Here is a 17,528-nt window from a genome sequence, read left to right on the forward strand (position 1 = left end):
ATAATAACGTCTAAGTTATAAATATTTTATAACAATTTTTCAATTTTTAATTAAAGAAAAAATAAAAAGACGAAGAACCTCTTTTTACAAAAGATGTGAAAAGATACATTAACTTCTGGCTCAGAAACAAGATCACATAGGGACAACTGGGTGGCTCAGTTGGTTGAGCATCCAACTCTTAATTTCCACTCAGGATACGATCACATGGTTAGTAAGATCGAGCCCCATGTCAGCACAAAGCCTGCTTGGGGTTCTCTCTCCCTCCCTACCTCTCTCTCTCTCTCTCTCTCTCTCTCTCTCTCTCTCAAAATAAATAAAAGAAACATTTAAAAAAAGGGGGGGGGGGCCTAGGTGGCTCAGTCAGTTAAGCGTCCAACTTCAGCTCAGGTCATGATCTCATGGCTCATGAGTTCGAGCTCTGTGCTGACAGCTCAGAGCCTGAAGCCTGCTTCAGATTCTGTGTCTCCCTCTCTCTCTGCCCCTCCCCCACTCACGTTCTGTCTCATTTTCTCTCTCTCAAAAATAAACAAGCATTAAAAAAAAATTTTAAAGAAAGAAACAAGATCATGTAAATTACTTTCCTTCTCCTCCTTTCCATGATACGCAAAAATTCAAACTTAAAAATTTATTACATGTTCTAAAATTAGATTGTGGTGATGGATCACAATTCCGTGAATATACTGAAAACCACTGAGTTGTACATTTTAAAAGGATGAATTACATGGTATATGATTTATATCTCCATAAAGCCATTACCCAAGGAAAGGAAGGGGATAAAACAGACATACTCAAAAAAATAAAAACTATGAGAATTTGTTATTAGCAGACCTACCTTTAGAGAATGGTTAAAGGAAACTCTCCAAATAGAAAGAAAATAATAACAGAAGGCTAAAAATATCCTAAGCCCTCATGAGTTACTTTAATCTTATTTTTAATTTTTTTTAACGTTTATTCATTTTTGAGAGACAGAGACAGAGTGTGAGTGAGGGAGGGGCACAGAGAGAAAGAGACAGAATCCAAAGCAGGCTCCAAGCTCTAAGCTCTCAGCATGGAGACCAACACAGGGCTTGAACTCGCTGACCATGAGATCATGACCTGAGCCGAAGTCAGACGTTTCATCGACTGACCACACAGATGCCCCACTTTAATCTTATTTTAAAGCTGAAGCAAAAGTCACAGCTTCATCTGGTATGATACACAGTGAATGTGGAGGAAATACTTAAGACAGTTATATTAGAAAATGGTGAGGGTAAAGGACTACTGTGCTCAAAATGGTAAAACTCTGATACCAGAATTCTGTGACAATATCTACAGTAGTCACAAAGAAAACCATACATAGTGGTATGCTCAGACATGTCATAAATATGGAAAATGGGATGCTAAAATATGTTTAAGTAACCCACAGGAATGTAAGGAAAATTAAACAGTAATAAAAAGAGGGAACAAAAAAAACCCAAATTATAAAATGCAGACATAAGCTGTAACATATCAATAGTTACTTCCAATATAAGAAAGTCATTGGCAGGGTCACTTAAAAAAATATAACCCACTTATACGCTATCAATAAGAAATTCACTTCAAACATATAACATTGATAGATTGAAAGTAAAGAGATGGAAAAGTTTTGCCATGCAAACATTAATCATGAGAAACCAAAAATGGGGCACCTGGGTGGCTCAGTCATTTAAGCATCGGATTCTTGACTTTGGCTCAGGTTATGATTTCATGGTTCATGAATTCGAACCCTGCATTGGGCTCTGGGCTGAAAGTGCGGATTCTGCTTGGGATTCTCTCTCTCCCCCTCTCTCTCTCTGCCCCTCCCCCTGCTTGCACTTGCACTCTCTCTCTCTCAAAAAATAAAAATAAAAAAGAGAAAACAAAGTGGCTACAGTAATATCAGATAAAATAGACTTCAGAGTAAAGAAAATTAATAAAGACAAAACAGTATATTACATAATTATAAAATTATCAACCTATCAAGAACATAAAGCAATCCTAAATGTATACTTACCAAACAGCAGAGCATCAAAATACATTAAGAAAAAACTGATCTAGCGAAAAGGGAAAAAAGACAAACTCACAATAATATTTGGGAACTTCAGTATCCTAGCTCTCAGAAACTGAAGGAACTACTAGACAGAAAATCAAGGATGCTGAAGAACTGAACAACACCATCAACCATTACAATTAATTGACACGTATAGAGCACTCCCCCCAACAACAGCATGGTACACATTCTTTTCAAGAATCATGAAACATGCAGTAAGACAGATCATATCCTAGTCACAAAATAAACCTTAATCAATTCAAAAGAATTGAAATTAAGCAGAATAACTTCTCTGACCAAAAATGGAATCAAATTAGAAATCGGTAGCAGAAAGACTACAGAAAAATCTCCAAATACATGAAAACTAAATGACACAGTTCTAAATAATCCATGGGCCAAAGTGGACTTCTCAAAGGAAAATTTTAAATACACAGAAATGGATTTTTAAAAACAGGGACGCCTGGGTGGCTCAGTAGGCTAAGTGGCCGACTCTTGATTTAGGCTCAGGTCATGGTCTCATGGTCCGTGAGTTTGAGCACCACATTGGGCTCTGAAGATTCTCCCTCTCCCTCTCTCTGCCCTTCCCTTCCTCTCTCTCTCTCTCTCTCTCTCAAAACAAACTTTAAAAAATTAAAAATAATAAAAGTAAATAAAAAATCAAAAACCACAACCTACCAAATTTGTGGGATACTGCCCATAGTGCTTAGAGGAAAATATATAGTTCAAAACAAGGCTTCAAGATATAAGATCAATACACAAAATACAATTGTATTTCTTTTTTTCTTTTTTAAATGTTTATTTATTTATTTTGAGAGAGAGAGACAGAGAATATGAGCTGGGGCTGGGGAGGGGTAGGGGGTAGGGGTGGGGTGGCAGTGGAGAGAATCCTAAGCAGCCTCCATGCCTCTGTGCTGTCAGCACAGACCTGGAATGCAGGGCTCAATTTCACAAATCATGAGATCATAACCTGAGCCATTCTCAACGAACTGAGCCACCCAGATGCCCTCAACTGCATTTCTATATAATGACAATAATAGAAATCATGATTTTAAAAAGAAATACTATTTACAATTGCTTCAAAGATAATGAGGTATCTATGAATATTTTTAAATGTACAGGATATGTATGATGAAAGTTATAAAGTGCTGGTGAAATAAATCAAGGAAGATCTAAATAAGTGGAGAGATATACTATGTTCATGAATTGGGAAACTCAACATAAAAAAATGTCAACTCTGGCCTAAAGAGATCTACAGGTTTAACAAAAGTCCTATCAAAATCTCAGCATGTTTTTTTTTTTGTTGTTGACACAAATAAACTTATTCTACACCTTATTTAGAAAAAAAAAAAGAGCCCTTGAATAGCTAAAATATTTTTGAAAAAGAAGAATAAAGTGAGAGAAATCACTCTACTCAATATTAAGGCTTATGGTAGAGCTATAGCAATCAAGACTGTTTGGTATTGGCAGAGGGATAGACAGATCAGTGGAACTAAATACAGAACCCAGAAAAAAATGATCTACTCAAATATGCCCATTTATTTTTTGAAAAAAAGAGCAAAAGCAATTCAACAGATGAGAGATAGCCTTTTCAATAGATGGCACTGGAACATTTGGACATATATAGGCCAAAAAAAATTTTTTTGTCCTATATCTCATAGATTGCACAAAAATCAACTCAAAGTATGTCATAGAAAATAAAAACATAAAACCTCTAGAAAGAATACCATAGGTGACAACTGTGAGACCTAGGATTTGGCAGAGTTCTTAGATTTGGCACCAAAGATAGTATCCATAAAAGGAAAGTTGAACAATTGGGCCTCATCAAAATTTAAAACTTTCCCTGCCAAAGGTCATGTTAAGTGAATGAAAAGACAAATTACAGACTGGGAGAAAATATATGCAAATCATCTACCCAACAAAGGACTTGAATCTAGAATATATAAAGAACCCTCAGAACTCAACAGAAAAAAATATAATTAGAAAATGGGCAAATGACACAAAAGACATTTCACCTAAGAAGACACACAGGTGTCAAAAGAATCACATGAAAACTGTCCAATATTATTAGCCATTAGAAAAATGTAAAGTAAAACACAATGAGATATCACTACACACCTATCCGAATGGCTAAACTAAAAAACAGTAACAACACCTGGCAAGGACGCTGAGAAATTGGACCACTCATACATTGCTGTTGGAAATACAAAGTGATGCAATCACTGGGAAATAGGTTGGCCGCTCCTTTAAAAATAAAAGTAGATTTACCATATGACTTAGAACTGCAGATACTTGGGCATCTGTCTCAGAAAGAAAACTTATTTTCACATAGAAACTTGTACATGAATGCTCACAGCTGCCTTATTCATAATAGCCCAACACTAGAAACTACCCAAATGTCCTTTGATGGATGATAGGTTAAAATAGGGTACATGCACACCACAGAATACTACTCAGCAATAAAAAGGAATGAACTATTGACACATCCAACAACATGGATAAACCTCAAAGAAATTATGCTGAGGGCTAAAACCAAATCTCAAAAAGTTACATATCTTAAGACTCCTTTTACACGACCTTGATGAAATAATACAGATATGAAGGACAAAACAGATTAGTGGTTGCAAGAGGTTAGGAATGATGCAAGAGGGGTATACGTGTGTGTGTGTGTGTGTGTGTGTGTGTGTGTGTGTGTGTGTGTGGCTACAAAGGAGTAGCAGGATTAAGTTTTTGTATGATGACACAGTTAAATATCCTGATTGTGGTGTTGAACCCAGAAGCTAGCTACACATGTGATCGCATCAAACTACACACGTACGCACACATGCACACATACATTTGTACATGTATAACTGGTGAAATCTGAATAAGTTCTATTGTTTACAACAATGTCAATTTCCTGGCTTTGCTATTATTGTGCTATAGTTATGCAAGATGCTAACACTGTGGAAGATTAGGTGAAGGGTGTATGGGATCTCCCTGAACATTTCTTTACACCTTCCTGTAAATCTAAAGTTATTTCAAAATAAAAAAGTAAATTGAAAAGTATATCAATTCACCCCAAAAATATGATAACAGTTAAGACAATGCTTCCTTCTAATTTATATTCTAAATCAATTAGAAGCCCAGTTTAATAAATAAACTTAAAAGGGGGGGGGCACTGGTTGGCTCAGTTCGTTAAGCATCCGACTCTTGATTTCAGCTCGGGTCATGATCTCACAGTTGGTGGGTTTGAGCCCAGCATCAGGCTCTGTGCTGACAGCCCAAAGCCTGCTTGAGATTCTCTCTCTCCCTCTCTCTCTCTATCCCTGCCCCACTCACAATCTGTCTCTCTCTCTCCCTCTCTCCCTCTCTCTCTCTCTCTCTCTCAAAATAAATAAATAAACTTTAAAAAAATAAAATAAAACAAGTATGTTTGGTCAGAATATGTTGTCAATGAGAACTGATCTCAGCCAGACCCTTTCTTTTGGCTGGAAACAGAAGTCAGACAGACTTAAGTTCAAATCCCAACTCTACTACCTGCCAGCTGTGTGGCTTTAAGAATGTGTCCAGAAGGCTCTCGTGAAGCCTCCACTTTCTCATCTCTCAGATACTTGAAGAACTAACTCACCACACAGGTAAGACCCTCAATAAAAGGTCAGATGCAGGGGAAGGCCTCCCACCTAGGGAAAAGTTGGTGCCTATGAGCATTCAAACTCTCATGCTGAGATTCTTAAATGAATCCCCCTGCCAGCCCTGGGTTGTATAATTTTCATTTCAATTCCTATAGCACCTGAATGACAGGAGAATCTCTGACAAAAGGGCATTCCTCTTTCCCAACCCTTAAAGGATCTATACACTGAAAATGCCACATCATTATATCAGGTCACACCAAACAAACAAAACAAAAAAAATTCTTAATATATGAACTTAATAACCAACTAAGAAATTCACACTGGTCCTTATTCACTGAAGACTTTTGGTAAACCCCACCCATTCAACCCTGGATGCCACAAAACTCTCCTGCACAACTCTCAAAAAAATACTCATGTAAATTCTTTGTATTGACCAGGAAGTGATTTAAAGAAGACTCAATAATCACTAGAGTTTAGAAGTAAGGCTGCAAGTCATAATGTCTAGGATACCCACTAAAAGAATGATAAAGGAATGTGTAACTAAGAAGCTGGTGGGAAGGGATGGAAAAATAAAATTACTTCATTTAAAAAAAAAAAGGCAAGGAAGCTATCAAAGAGAACTAGGATTATATCAAAAGGTCTCAAGGGCCAAGTTGAAGACACTCCGTTGGCCAAAGGTAGAACAATTTAAATTTCAATAAGGTTTAATGAGAGCAATGGTTTGAAACCTACAAATATGTTCAAGTCCATGAGTTCATAATGATAGTTTAAAAAAACTAACTGATCAACTTTGGAAGATTATGGGAAACACAATCATCATTTTTGAAACTGGTAAATGAAGTGAAAGAATCATGTGTGCACCCTGCCTTGTCTCCATGAATTGTCCCCCTTGGTAAACACAGAGGTGGGAGAGAGGTATCTACAGAATCATTCTGGCTGATATATGAAAAAGAAATAGAATATTATTTCATTCAAAAAAATTTTTTTAATACTAACGTCTGAAAAAAAAAAGACAAAAACAAAAAACCAATGTCTAAGATCTATCCCAGACCAATGAAATCCAAATCCCCAGGAAGGGGGCCCAGGCATCTGTGCTTTCCAGGTGGCTGGAATGTGGCCGGAATGTGCAACCAGGGTTGAGATTTCAGAGTATCCCTTCAATTCCCTGATGCTCTCACCTGCGACAAGCTTTTCCTTTCACCTCAATCATCTACCCATAATCTCCCCTAGGATGGTGTTCCTCCATCTGGAATCCCCTCTAGCCATCCTTCCTTACCCAAAGACACTCAGTCCTTCACATCCAGCCTACTTCCTCCTTGGAGGAAGGGAGCCTACTTCCTCCAAGAAGACTCCCTTGATTTTCCATGGAGCTGAACTGAGTGTTTTTTTACAGCTTCATGGAGGTATAATTTATATACCATACAATCCACCTATTATAAGTGGTGACAATTTTAGTGAATGTATTCAGTTGCTCAACAATTACCACAATGCAGTTTTAGAATGTTCCCATCACCTCCATGTCTGATTGCAGCCAATCCCCACCTACATCCCCAGGCTTAAGCAACCACTAATCTTCTTTCTCTACCTATAATTAGGCCTCTTCTAGAGGCATCATATAAATGGAACCATGCAATACGTAGACTTTTGTGTCTGGCATCTTTCACTCAGCATAATGTTTTTGAGTGAACTTGGGTATTTTTAAATGTAACATGGGACTTTGGTATTTAAAGGAATGCTGGATGAATCCATCTGTAAGCAAATGAATCACTTCTCAGTGTGACTCCTCATCCCCATCTTTATTGTATAAGAATGGTGTTTGCATCCTGGCTCCTCTTGAGGTCAGCTGGCTCCCAGAGGTAGCCTGAGTCCCCATCCACATGACAGGTTTGGCTTGACAGAGGCAAAGCTTCTTGGGCCATACTTACTCCATTTTCATCCAATTTACACCATAAACCCATCTAATATCTGAAGCCTTGGTCCCTAAACATTGATGCCAGGAGAGCGTTAAGTGTTGAAGGGCTCTGAGAATTCATCTGTATCCCCAGCACTGCTGGAAGACAGACTGCATTCTGTGTTTTGGCAATGGTTTCTGAGGTATACAGATGTTGTGGAATTACAAAAATTCTAAGTGCTATTAATTACAACTTTGCCTCATGAATTTTTCCAGTTCCTATAGATGGCAAGCTTCACAAGAGCAGGTGCTATCTCTAACTCTCTGCTGTATGCCCCATGCTCCTGGCACATCAGAGGCAGCCCATGAAAATTATTTAAATATTGAAAATGCAGAAGCTGGAGGATATTATATAGGGAACTTATGAATCTGCTAAGGCTGGCATAACAAAGTAAAAGTCTGGATGGTTTAGACAACAGCAATTTATTTTCTCACAATTCTGGAGGCTAGAACTCCAAGACCAAGGTGTCAGCAAGTCTTGTCTCTTCTGAGGCCTTTCTCCTTAGCTTGTGGATGGCCACCTTCTCTCTGTGTCCTGACATCATCTTCCCTCTGTGTGTGTCTGTGTCCTTATCTCCTCTTCTGATAAAGACATCAGTCAAATTGGATTGGGACCCATTATAATAAACTCATATTAACTAACTTACCTCTTTAAAGACCTATGTCCAGGGGTACCTGGGGGGCTCGGTTGGTTGAGCATCCATGACTCTTGATTTTGGATCACGATTATGATCTCACAGTTCTTGGGATTGAGCCCCACATCAGGCTCTGCACTGACAGCACGGAGTCTGCTTGGGATTCTCCCTCTCTCTCTCCCTCCCTCTCTCTCTCTCTCTCTCTGCCCTTCCCTCTCTCACTCGCTCTCTCTTTCTCAAAATAAATACATCAACTTTAAAAAAATAAATAAAAGGGATGATTGGGCAGCTCAGTCAGTTCAGCATCCAACTTCAGCTCAGGTCATGATCTCACAGTTCATGAGTTCGAGCCCCACATCAGGTTGCTGCTGTCAGTACAGAGCCTGCTTCAGATGCTCTGTCTCTCTCTCTCTCTCTCTCTCTCTCTCTGCCCCTCTCCTGCTCATACTCTCTCTCTCAAAAATGAATAAACATTTTTAATAAATAAATAAATAAATAAATAAATAAATAAATAAATAAAATACCCGGTCTCCAAATACAGTCACATTCTGAGGTCCTGGGACTTCAGCATATGAATTTGGAGGTGGGGTGGGATGATGGAGTGGGAAGACACAATTCATCCCATAACAGGAACTGATGATGTAATTCTCTCTGCTTTTGTGGGTATATGGAAAATTCTATCGTGGAAAGTTAAACTTTACAAGATTTGTTCAATGAATAGTTACTGAATGACCAAAACAGTATTAAAAATGTGACTACAGTCAAGTAAGGAAGGTCTGGGAAATGTTTTGATGTTAAAAAGGCATTTCCACTTTCAAAACCAGCTGGCAATAATTACTAAAAAGAATGACCCTCCTGCTTTGGAAGTGTAAGGAGGTCCACAGAGTTTGGGGTTGTCTCCCAAAAATCTAAATTGGCTCTGGATTTGCTAAGCCCCAGAAAACACAGAAGTCATTAAACGCAGGTGGAGCTGCTCCCATGTGAGCTCCCATCAGCTCCCAGCCCCACCTGGGGCAGGCTGCGGGCCACGGCAAGCCAGGGCTGTGTGCTGCTGGCAAAATGAAACCATTAACATCCGATAATTAATGCTTTAGCCAGAGACTTACCTACAGGAAACTGCAGCCCACTAGATGTTCTGCTACATCTGAGGGGTTCATTACCTCCAGGTATGCAGAAAGATATGGAGTTACCCCCAATGCTACATCTTCATCTTAACCTACCTCTGTATGTAAAACACTTTGCAGGTTCCTCCTAGATCAGTCAGGATAGGCTAGGTTGTGCTGCAGTAAGAAACAACTCCTAAATCACAGTGCTATAGCTTAGTAATCGTTTCTGTCTTGCTCACTCAACGTCTACTGTGGGTCTGGTTTACTCTCGAGGGCAGACACCAGCCACTTGGATATTATGACAAGAACTTACTATATGCTTCTAGGATTGATGTGACTGAGGAAGACAGAGCATGGAAAGGCTCTTAAAGCTCCTACCTGCCCACCACTTCTGCTCCAATTTCATTGGCCAAAACAAGTCACATAGCCATCTCTAACTCTGAGGAAATGGAGAAGCACAATCCTCCCATGTACCCAGGATGAGGAACAGTGAAAATACCAGATGGCAGCACTAATGCCCACCACTCCCACAAAGGCACCCACAGCAACAGCCATGGCCTTCAAATGCTCTCCCAACTGTCTCAGCTCCTCTGCCAGTAGTAGCAGGAACAGAGTCTTGGAGCAATCGTAGTGGGTTGAGTGCAGACAGGCCACCTGTCAAAATAAACAATGCTCCTTCCTGGTTTGGGGACAGTATCCTGGACACACCATGTTCCCACAGAAACCACCAAAGCAGCATGTAGGAGGCTTGATCTGCAGGTGCAAGGAAGCAGTATCACCTCCACTCTACACCCCCCACCACAGAACTGCTCAAAGTTCCCACGGTGCTCCCACATGAGGGAAGACGCCCCACACCACTGACCATCAGGGAAATGTGATCAAAGCCACAATGAAATACCACTTCACTCCCATTAGAATGGATACTATCAAAAAACAAACAACAGAAAACAAGTGTTGGAAAGGACGTGGAGAAACTGGAACCCTTATGCATTTTGGAAATGTAAAAGTACAACCAATGGAAAACAATATGAAAATTCCTCAAAAAATAAAACTAGAATTAGCATATGATCCAACAAGTCCATTTCTAGGTATTCACCCAAAGGAATTAAAAGCAAGAACTTGGGGTGCCTGGGTGGCTCAGTCAGTTAAACCTCTGACTTTGGCTCAGGTCATGATCTCACAGGTCATGAGTTTGAGCCCTGCATCGGGATCTGTGCTGGCAGCTCAGACCTGGAGCCTGCTTTGGATTCTGTGATCCCCTCTCTCTCTGACCCTCCCCCACTCACACTCTGATTCTCTCTCTCAAAAAAAAAAAATAATAAACATTAAAAAAAATTTTTTAAAGCAGGAATTTGGATATTTATTCACTCACGTTCGCAATAGGATTATTCACAATAGCCAAAAGGTGGAAATAACCCAAGTTTCCACTGACAGGTGAACAGATAAACAAAATGTGGTGTATTCATATTATTCAGCCTTAAAAAGGAGGAAAATTCTGACACCTGCTACAACATGGATGAACTTTGAGGACATCATACCAAATAAAGTCACAAAACATAGTTATGTGATTCCACTTAAATGAAATACCTAAAATAGTGAAATTCATAGAGACAAGGGGCACAATAGTGGCTGCCACTGGAGAAGGAGGGGAATGGGGAGTTATTTTGTAATGGGTACAGAGTTTCAGTTTTGCAAGAGGAAAAGAATTCTGGAGATGGATGGTGGGGATGATAGCACAACAACGTGACCGTGCTTAATGCTGCTGAACTAATGATATGCTTGAAAGTGATTAAAATGGTAAATTTTATGTTTTGTATAGTTTACTATATGATATGGTCTGAAGGTTTGTGTCCCGCAAACTTTATAAGTTGAAAATCTAATCTTCAACGGGATAGTAACAGGAAGTAGGGAACTTTTGAGAGGCGATTAGGTCATGAGTGTAGAGCTCTCATGAATAGGACTTGAGTCCTGATAAAAGAGACCCCAGGGAGCTCCCTCACCCATTCCATGATATGAGGACACAGGGAGAAGGCGCTATGAACCAGGAAGCCTTCACTAAACTCCAAATCTTCTGGTACCATGATCCTAATTCCTCATTTCTCATCCTGATTTCCAACCTCCACAAGCATAAGAAATAAATGTTTGTTTTTCCTAAGTCACTCAATCTACGTTATTTTGTTATAGCAGCCCAAATGACTAAGATACACCATAATTTTTAAAAATTTGAATTTTTTTTTAAATTAAAAGAATTTTTTACAGTGGCTCCCATGACCTACTGGATAAACTCCAAATATCTTGAGTTAAGATTTAAATAACATGTGGGGTATATATATATATATATATATATATATATATATACACACAATGGAATGCTACTTGGCAATGAAAAAGAATGAAATCTTGCCATTTGCAACAACATGGACAGAACTAGAGTGTATTACACTAAGCAAAATAAGTCAGAGAAAGACAAATATCTTATGATTTCACTTATATGTGGAACTTGAGAAACACAACACATGAACACAGGGGAAAGGAAGGAAAAATAACAGTGAGGAAGGCAAACCATAAGACTCTTAAATACAAACAAAAATCTGAGAGTTGCTGGAGGAGAGGTACATGGGAGGATGGGCTAAATGGGTGATGGGCATTAAGGAAGGCACTTGTTGGGATGAGCACTGGGTGTCATATGTAAGAGATGAATCACAGGGTTCTACTCCTGAAGCCAAGACTACACTGTATGTTAACTAACTTGAATTTAAATTAAAAAAATAAACATATTATAGCAGTTCTTTCAACAATAGCCAAATTATGGAAAGAGCCCAAATGTCCATCAACTGATGAATGGATAAAGATGTAGTTTACATATACAATGGAATATTACTTAGCAATGAGAAAGAATGAAATTCTGCCATTTGCGAAGTGGATGGAACTGGAGGGTAATGTGCTAAGTGAAATAAATCAAAGAAAGACTGATATATGTTTTCACTTGGGAAACTTAACAGAAGACCATGGGGGAATGGAAGGGGAAAATATAGTTTCAAACAGAGGGGGCGGCAAACCATAAGAGACTCTTAAATACAAACAAACTGAGGGTTGATGGGAGGGCAGGGGAGGGAGGAAATGGGTGATGGGTACTGAGGAAGGCACTTGTTGGGATGAGCACTGAGTGTTGTATGTAAGTGATGAATCATGGGAATCTACCCCCAAAACCAAGAGCACACTGTATGCACTGTATGTTAGCCAACTTGACAATCAATTAATTATATAAATATAAATAAATAAATACACACACACACACACACACACAAAATAAAACAAAAGAGGGGAAAAAATAAATAAATAAACATAAACATAGATTTAAAGCCTTCCAAAATCTGGCTATCACCTGCCTCCACTGCACCAGGAGCAGTCCTGCCTCCCTATCATTCTTCATGCAGCTCCCCCTGCTGGGGACACCCTCCCCTCCTGTTCTCCCTCATGCATCCACATCCTGCCTGCCTCTGGGCGCCCACAGCACTCCTGCTTTCTAAAACACCATGATTTATGACTGTGTAGCTTGCCCTTCATTCCCACTAAACAGCAATGCAGGGAGAGCTCTGCCATAACTCTTTCTTTTTTTTTTAATGTTTATTTTTGAGAGAGCACAAGTGGGGGAGGGGCAGGGAAAGTGGGATAGAGGATCCCAAGCAGGCTTTGCACTGACAGCAGCAAGCCTGATGTGGGGCTCAAACTCATGAACCACGAGATCGTGACCTAAGCCAAAGTCTAACAGTCAACCAATTGAGTCACCCAGGTGCCCCTGCCATAACTCCTTCTTATCCTAGCACCTAGCATGGTGTCCTAAACAGGTAGCCAAACCCTAATAACTCTGAGTTTTGGAGGCACCTGGGAGGCTCAGTTGGTTGAACGTCTGACTTCAGCATAGGTGGGTTCAAGCCCTGCATCAGACTCTGTGCTGACAGCTCAGAGCCTGGAGCCTGCTTTGGATTCTGTGTCTCCCTCTCTCTCTGCCCCTCCCCTGATCATGCTCTGTCTCTCAAAATACACATTAAAAATTTTTTTAATAAATAAATAGTAATAATAATGCTGATTTTTTGAGGATGACCAATTAGATGATAAAAATCTACAAACCAAAAACCCAAATCCTCAGATTTGCTCCAACCATGATGTGCATATAAATCCTGTGCCTTGTTAACATGGAGACTCTGTGTCAGCAAAGCTGGAGTGGGGCCCAAGACTGTATTTCTCGTAGCTCCTGGCTGGGTCCAACAGCCAAAAACAGCCAAAAGTCAAAAGTAACACCTACACCCAGGGCCCAGTTTTTGTCCCAAGGACACCTAGCAGAATGGGGCTGTGATCCCTACCCACAGCCCTGCACCTGGGGCACTATGTGGGAGCTGGTCCAGAGTCCTACAAGGGCTGGCATACCTCCCAAGGTGAACACCTTTCTAATTCAAATCACTCATATGTTGCCATAGATGAAACCAACTTTCTTACTTAACTTCATTGTTGTCTACAGTTAAATCAATGACTATAAAACCAGCTTCTTAAACTCTCTTAATTACCAAGAAGAAATCCCACAATAGATGCCATTTCCCTGAATAGAGCAGGTGGGCAGCTACAATAAAATTTCTTTAATAGAGCTGATGTTCCTCCTGGAGTAATTTAAATAAGCCACAATGGCACAATCATTAAAATTAATTATAAGGGCCTAAAAAAGCCACAGGATGGGAATCTAAGGATGGGGTTCTAGTCTTGGTTCTTTGGCAAATTAACTGATGTGACCTTAGCTAGACTCATAGCTCTTTAGGGCTCAGAAGTCTCTTCTATAAGATGATAAGCTTGGTGGAAAGAGCCATGGCTTATAGACTGCTGGGAACCCACAGGCAGATCATAAAGTCCATTTACTGGGAAGCAACCAGAATTTTCAAAACAAAGAACACTACATAGAATGCATCACCTCTCATGAGTGCAAAAAATTGTTTCCTGAAATTTCTGTTTGAGATCTATAATGTATGGATGTCCTACACGGTGAAATGAGGTGTTTTTTATTGTGATTTAAAATAAAAATGTCTGAAAAAGACCGACAATCCTAGCTCTGTTCAATGCAACAAATACTCACAGAGAAGTATTGTTGGGAAGGCCCAGGGACTGAGTCACCCTGTGGGTGACAGGCATGAAGGGTGGGGTGGTTGTGCCTCTGGCCCAGCCCTCTCTGGAGGAAACCAAGCCCAGCAGTCAGTGTCTACTTGTATGCCACCATGGTGCCCAGGGTGAGGGACCCCTCCCCCCAGATGGACACCCACAGAGGCCAAGCCACCAAGAAAGGTTGGTCCTGGGGTTCTGAGGACATTGGGGGCAGACTGGGGCAAGAAGTTACCTGACTTTGCTCCAAGTAGGATCAGGACTAGGGTGAGCCAAGTGAGGGGCCCAGACTACAAAATTTAAGGAGGCCCTTGCTGCTGAGTGAAGACTGTCACTGTACTGGCCTGCCAGCAAGTGCCTCCTTATGTCATGTGTCAGGCCCTGGGGACCCAGGGCTGAATGAAGCCAGCCAAGCCCCTGAGCTTCTAGGCTTCCACTCTGGAGGGGGTGCAGGCAATAATCAATATGTTACAGAGATGACATGAAAGGTGCTCACGCCTGGTGAGGGGGATACCAGGATTAAATAGGGTGGTCTGCAGAGGCCTCATGGAGAAGAAAATGTTGACCCAGCATGTAAAGAAGGCGATAAACTTAACCAGCTAGATTTTTGCAGGGAAGAGTTTTAGTAAATAAGTCAGAGAGAAAACAGTTGAGGGGAGCCACCAGCAATTACTGTGAGTGAGGGTTTTGGATTGAGGAGTGCCATGATCTGATTTCAGATGTAAAGCCAATAACCCTGATTTAGGTCTTAAAGCTGCAGCAGAGACAGACCTGGCTAGGAAGATATGTGGCCAGGGTAGAAATAGGAAACTGGAGACTAGTACAATAATCTGGCAGGGAGATAACTGGGGCAGTGCAGGTGGTGACCAGGGATGGAATTCTGTAACAGCTTAGATGTAGGACTTGAGAGAAAGATGAGAGTCAAGGCTGACTCAGAGTCTATGGTCCAGGCATCTGGAAGGATGGAAGTGCCATCTACTGCAATGCAAAACTCGTGTTGGGAGGGACAATGGGGGACAGATGGCACCTGTTTCTGCAGGATGTCCGCTAGACCTCCAGGGGGAAGCGTTGTGTGGGCTTGGGTACACGAGTCTGGCGCTCAGGAGAAAAGTCTGAGCTAAGATATAAATTCGAAGTTCTTCAGCATATGGATGGACTTAGTGTGACAAAACTGGATGAGACTAACCAGGGTGTGAGTATGGATCAAGCAGGGAAGAAGTACACGGGTTGATCCCGAGGACACTCCAACACCCAGAGGTCAGTAAGGGCACTGAGAGAAGTGAGAAGAAAATCCCAGGCATATGGCTGCCTGAAAGGCAAGGCAAGAAGCATCTCCTGGGGAAAGGAGAGGATAAATGCCACGACAGGTCAAGTAAGAAGAGGACAGAGAAGTGACCGCTGGATGTGGAGTCTTGGAGGTGCTTAGTGAGCTTGATGGGCACAGTGTGGGCAGGGTTGGTACATGTGTCAGCAGAAGGGGCAAACAGCTGACCAGCGCGGGTTTAACAGAGAATGGGAGGGGAGGAACTGCAGAAAGCCAGTAGAGACAACTCTTTCCAGAAGTTCTATAGCAAAACAAAGCAGAAAAATAGGACAGTAGCAGGAGGAGGAGGTGGGAGCAAGAGACTTTTTTCTCCTTTCTCAGATGGGAGAGAAAAGCGGCATGTGTGAATGTGCAGAAAAGGATCCAACAGAGACAAGGGAATGGCGCTGGGCGGGGGGGGGGGGGCAGAGAGAAGTTCCAGGCGCGGCATCTGGCGCTAACATAAAGAGGGGGTGGCTTCGAGCCGGATACATTATTTCCAGTCTCAGGAGGAGTGCAAAGGATATGGGCACAGATGCTGGCAGGGAAGGATGTGATGAGGGGGTGGGGGTCTGAACCAACCATACAAGTCCTTGTTTCACCAAAACTTCTGGAGCCTGCAAAACCCCAAGGGAGGCTGGGATTCCAGGTGAAGGGAGATGTTAGGTCCTCCAGGCCACAGGGTGCAACCAGGTCATGAAGGGACCATGGAGACTAGTTTCATCTTCCCTTCCCTGATGAACTTCAACATGTATGTAATACAACGAGCACAGACTTGGTTTCTGAAGATACACTTTTGAGCCCATTTTTACTAGCCGCTTGAGGTTGGCAAAAAATCGTATCATTACTGGAAGTTCTGCTTCTCTGTCAGAACCATGGAGACAGTTACTCTCATGTTTCTCAGGATTGCTGAGAAGATAAATACAAGAAGATAAATAAAAGTTCTCAGTTAATGAAAATTCAAGTTGCAGGAACACAATAAAATATCATTATAGTTTTATGACCTACATAATAAGAGATATCATTTATGTATATGCACAGAGTAAAAAAATAAAAATGTGCCCCCAAAATACTAAACAGTAGCTTCATTTTAGTAGGCTTCAAAAGGGTGATTGTGGAGAGGCATTCACAGCAGCTTGAACTGCACATACTTTATTTCTTAAACTGCGTAGTAAGTACCCAGATGTTCACCTTATCATTCTCTATATTTTTTCTATACCTTGAAAAGGATCTTTTGTTTTTTCCTGCTGTATTCAGCCACCTGTCTAACATTTCCTTTCCACTCTGGGATGTGTCGGCATGGCACCCATGAGTGATCAGGACACTGGGTCCAGGGCTTGGCTATTAGATGGGGCCATGCATTCAAAAAGCAAGGGGAGGTATGTTGGATGTATGCAGGTCAGTATACACACTCGATTTCCTATCTCTGTCCAATGAGAGGAGCTAGAAACAATGTCATCTCGGTAGCAACAAGCCCTCTCAACACTCAGACCTTGGTCCCTAAATACCATTCTCCAATAAAAGGGATTAATAAAAGGAACCAGGGACCCTTAGAGAAACAGCTGATTCTAGGGCTGGGGTATGGAAAATGCAAGACAAGCCTGGAGCATCTTTCTGGGACAGTAAGGAAGTACTTAAAAAATAAAATTTTAAAAAAATAGGGGCATGTCAAAGAGACAGGTGCCAACCTGGAAAAGCTTCCATTGGTCAAAGCTGGAATAATCTGAACA

The 17,528-nt window shown here is 41.0% G+C and overlaps 1 protein-coding gene across 6 annotated transcripts in view; it reads right to left on the reverse strand.

The window, feature by feature from the left end:
* APBA2 (amyloid beta precursor protein binding family A member 2) overlaps positions 1-17,528 on the reverse strand; it is a 267,756-nt gene that overhangs the window by 168,255 nt on the left and 81,973 nt on the right. The window lies entirely within an intron of this gene.

This window comes from Panthera pardus, unplaced genomic scaffold, assembly GCF_024362965.1.
Source record: "Panthera pardus isolate Hobbes unplaced genomic scaffold, ASM2436296v1 HiC_scaffold_24, whole genome shotgun sequence".
NCBI classification, from domain to species: Eukaryota; Metazoa; Chordata; class Mammalia; order Carnivora; family Felidae; genus Panthera; species Panthera pardus.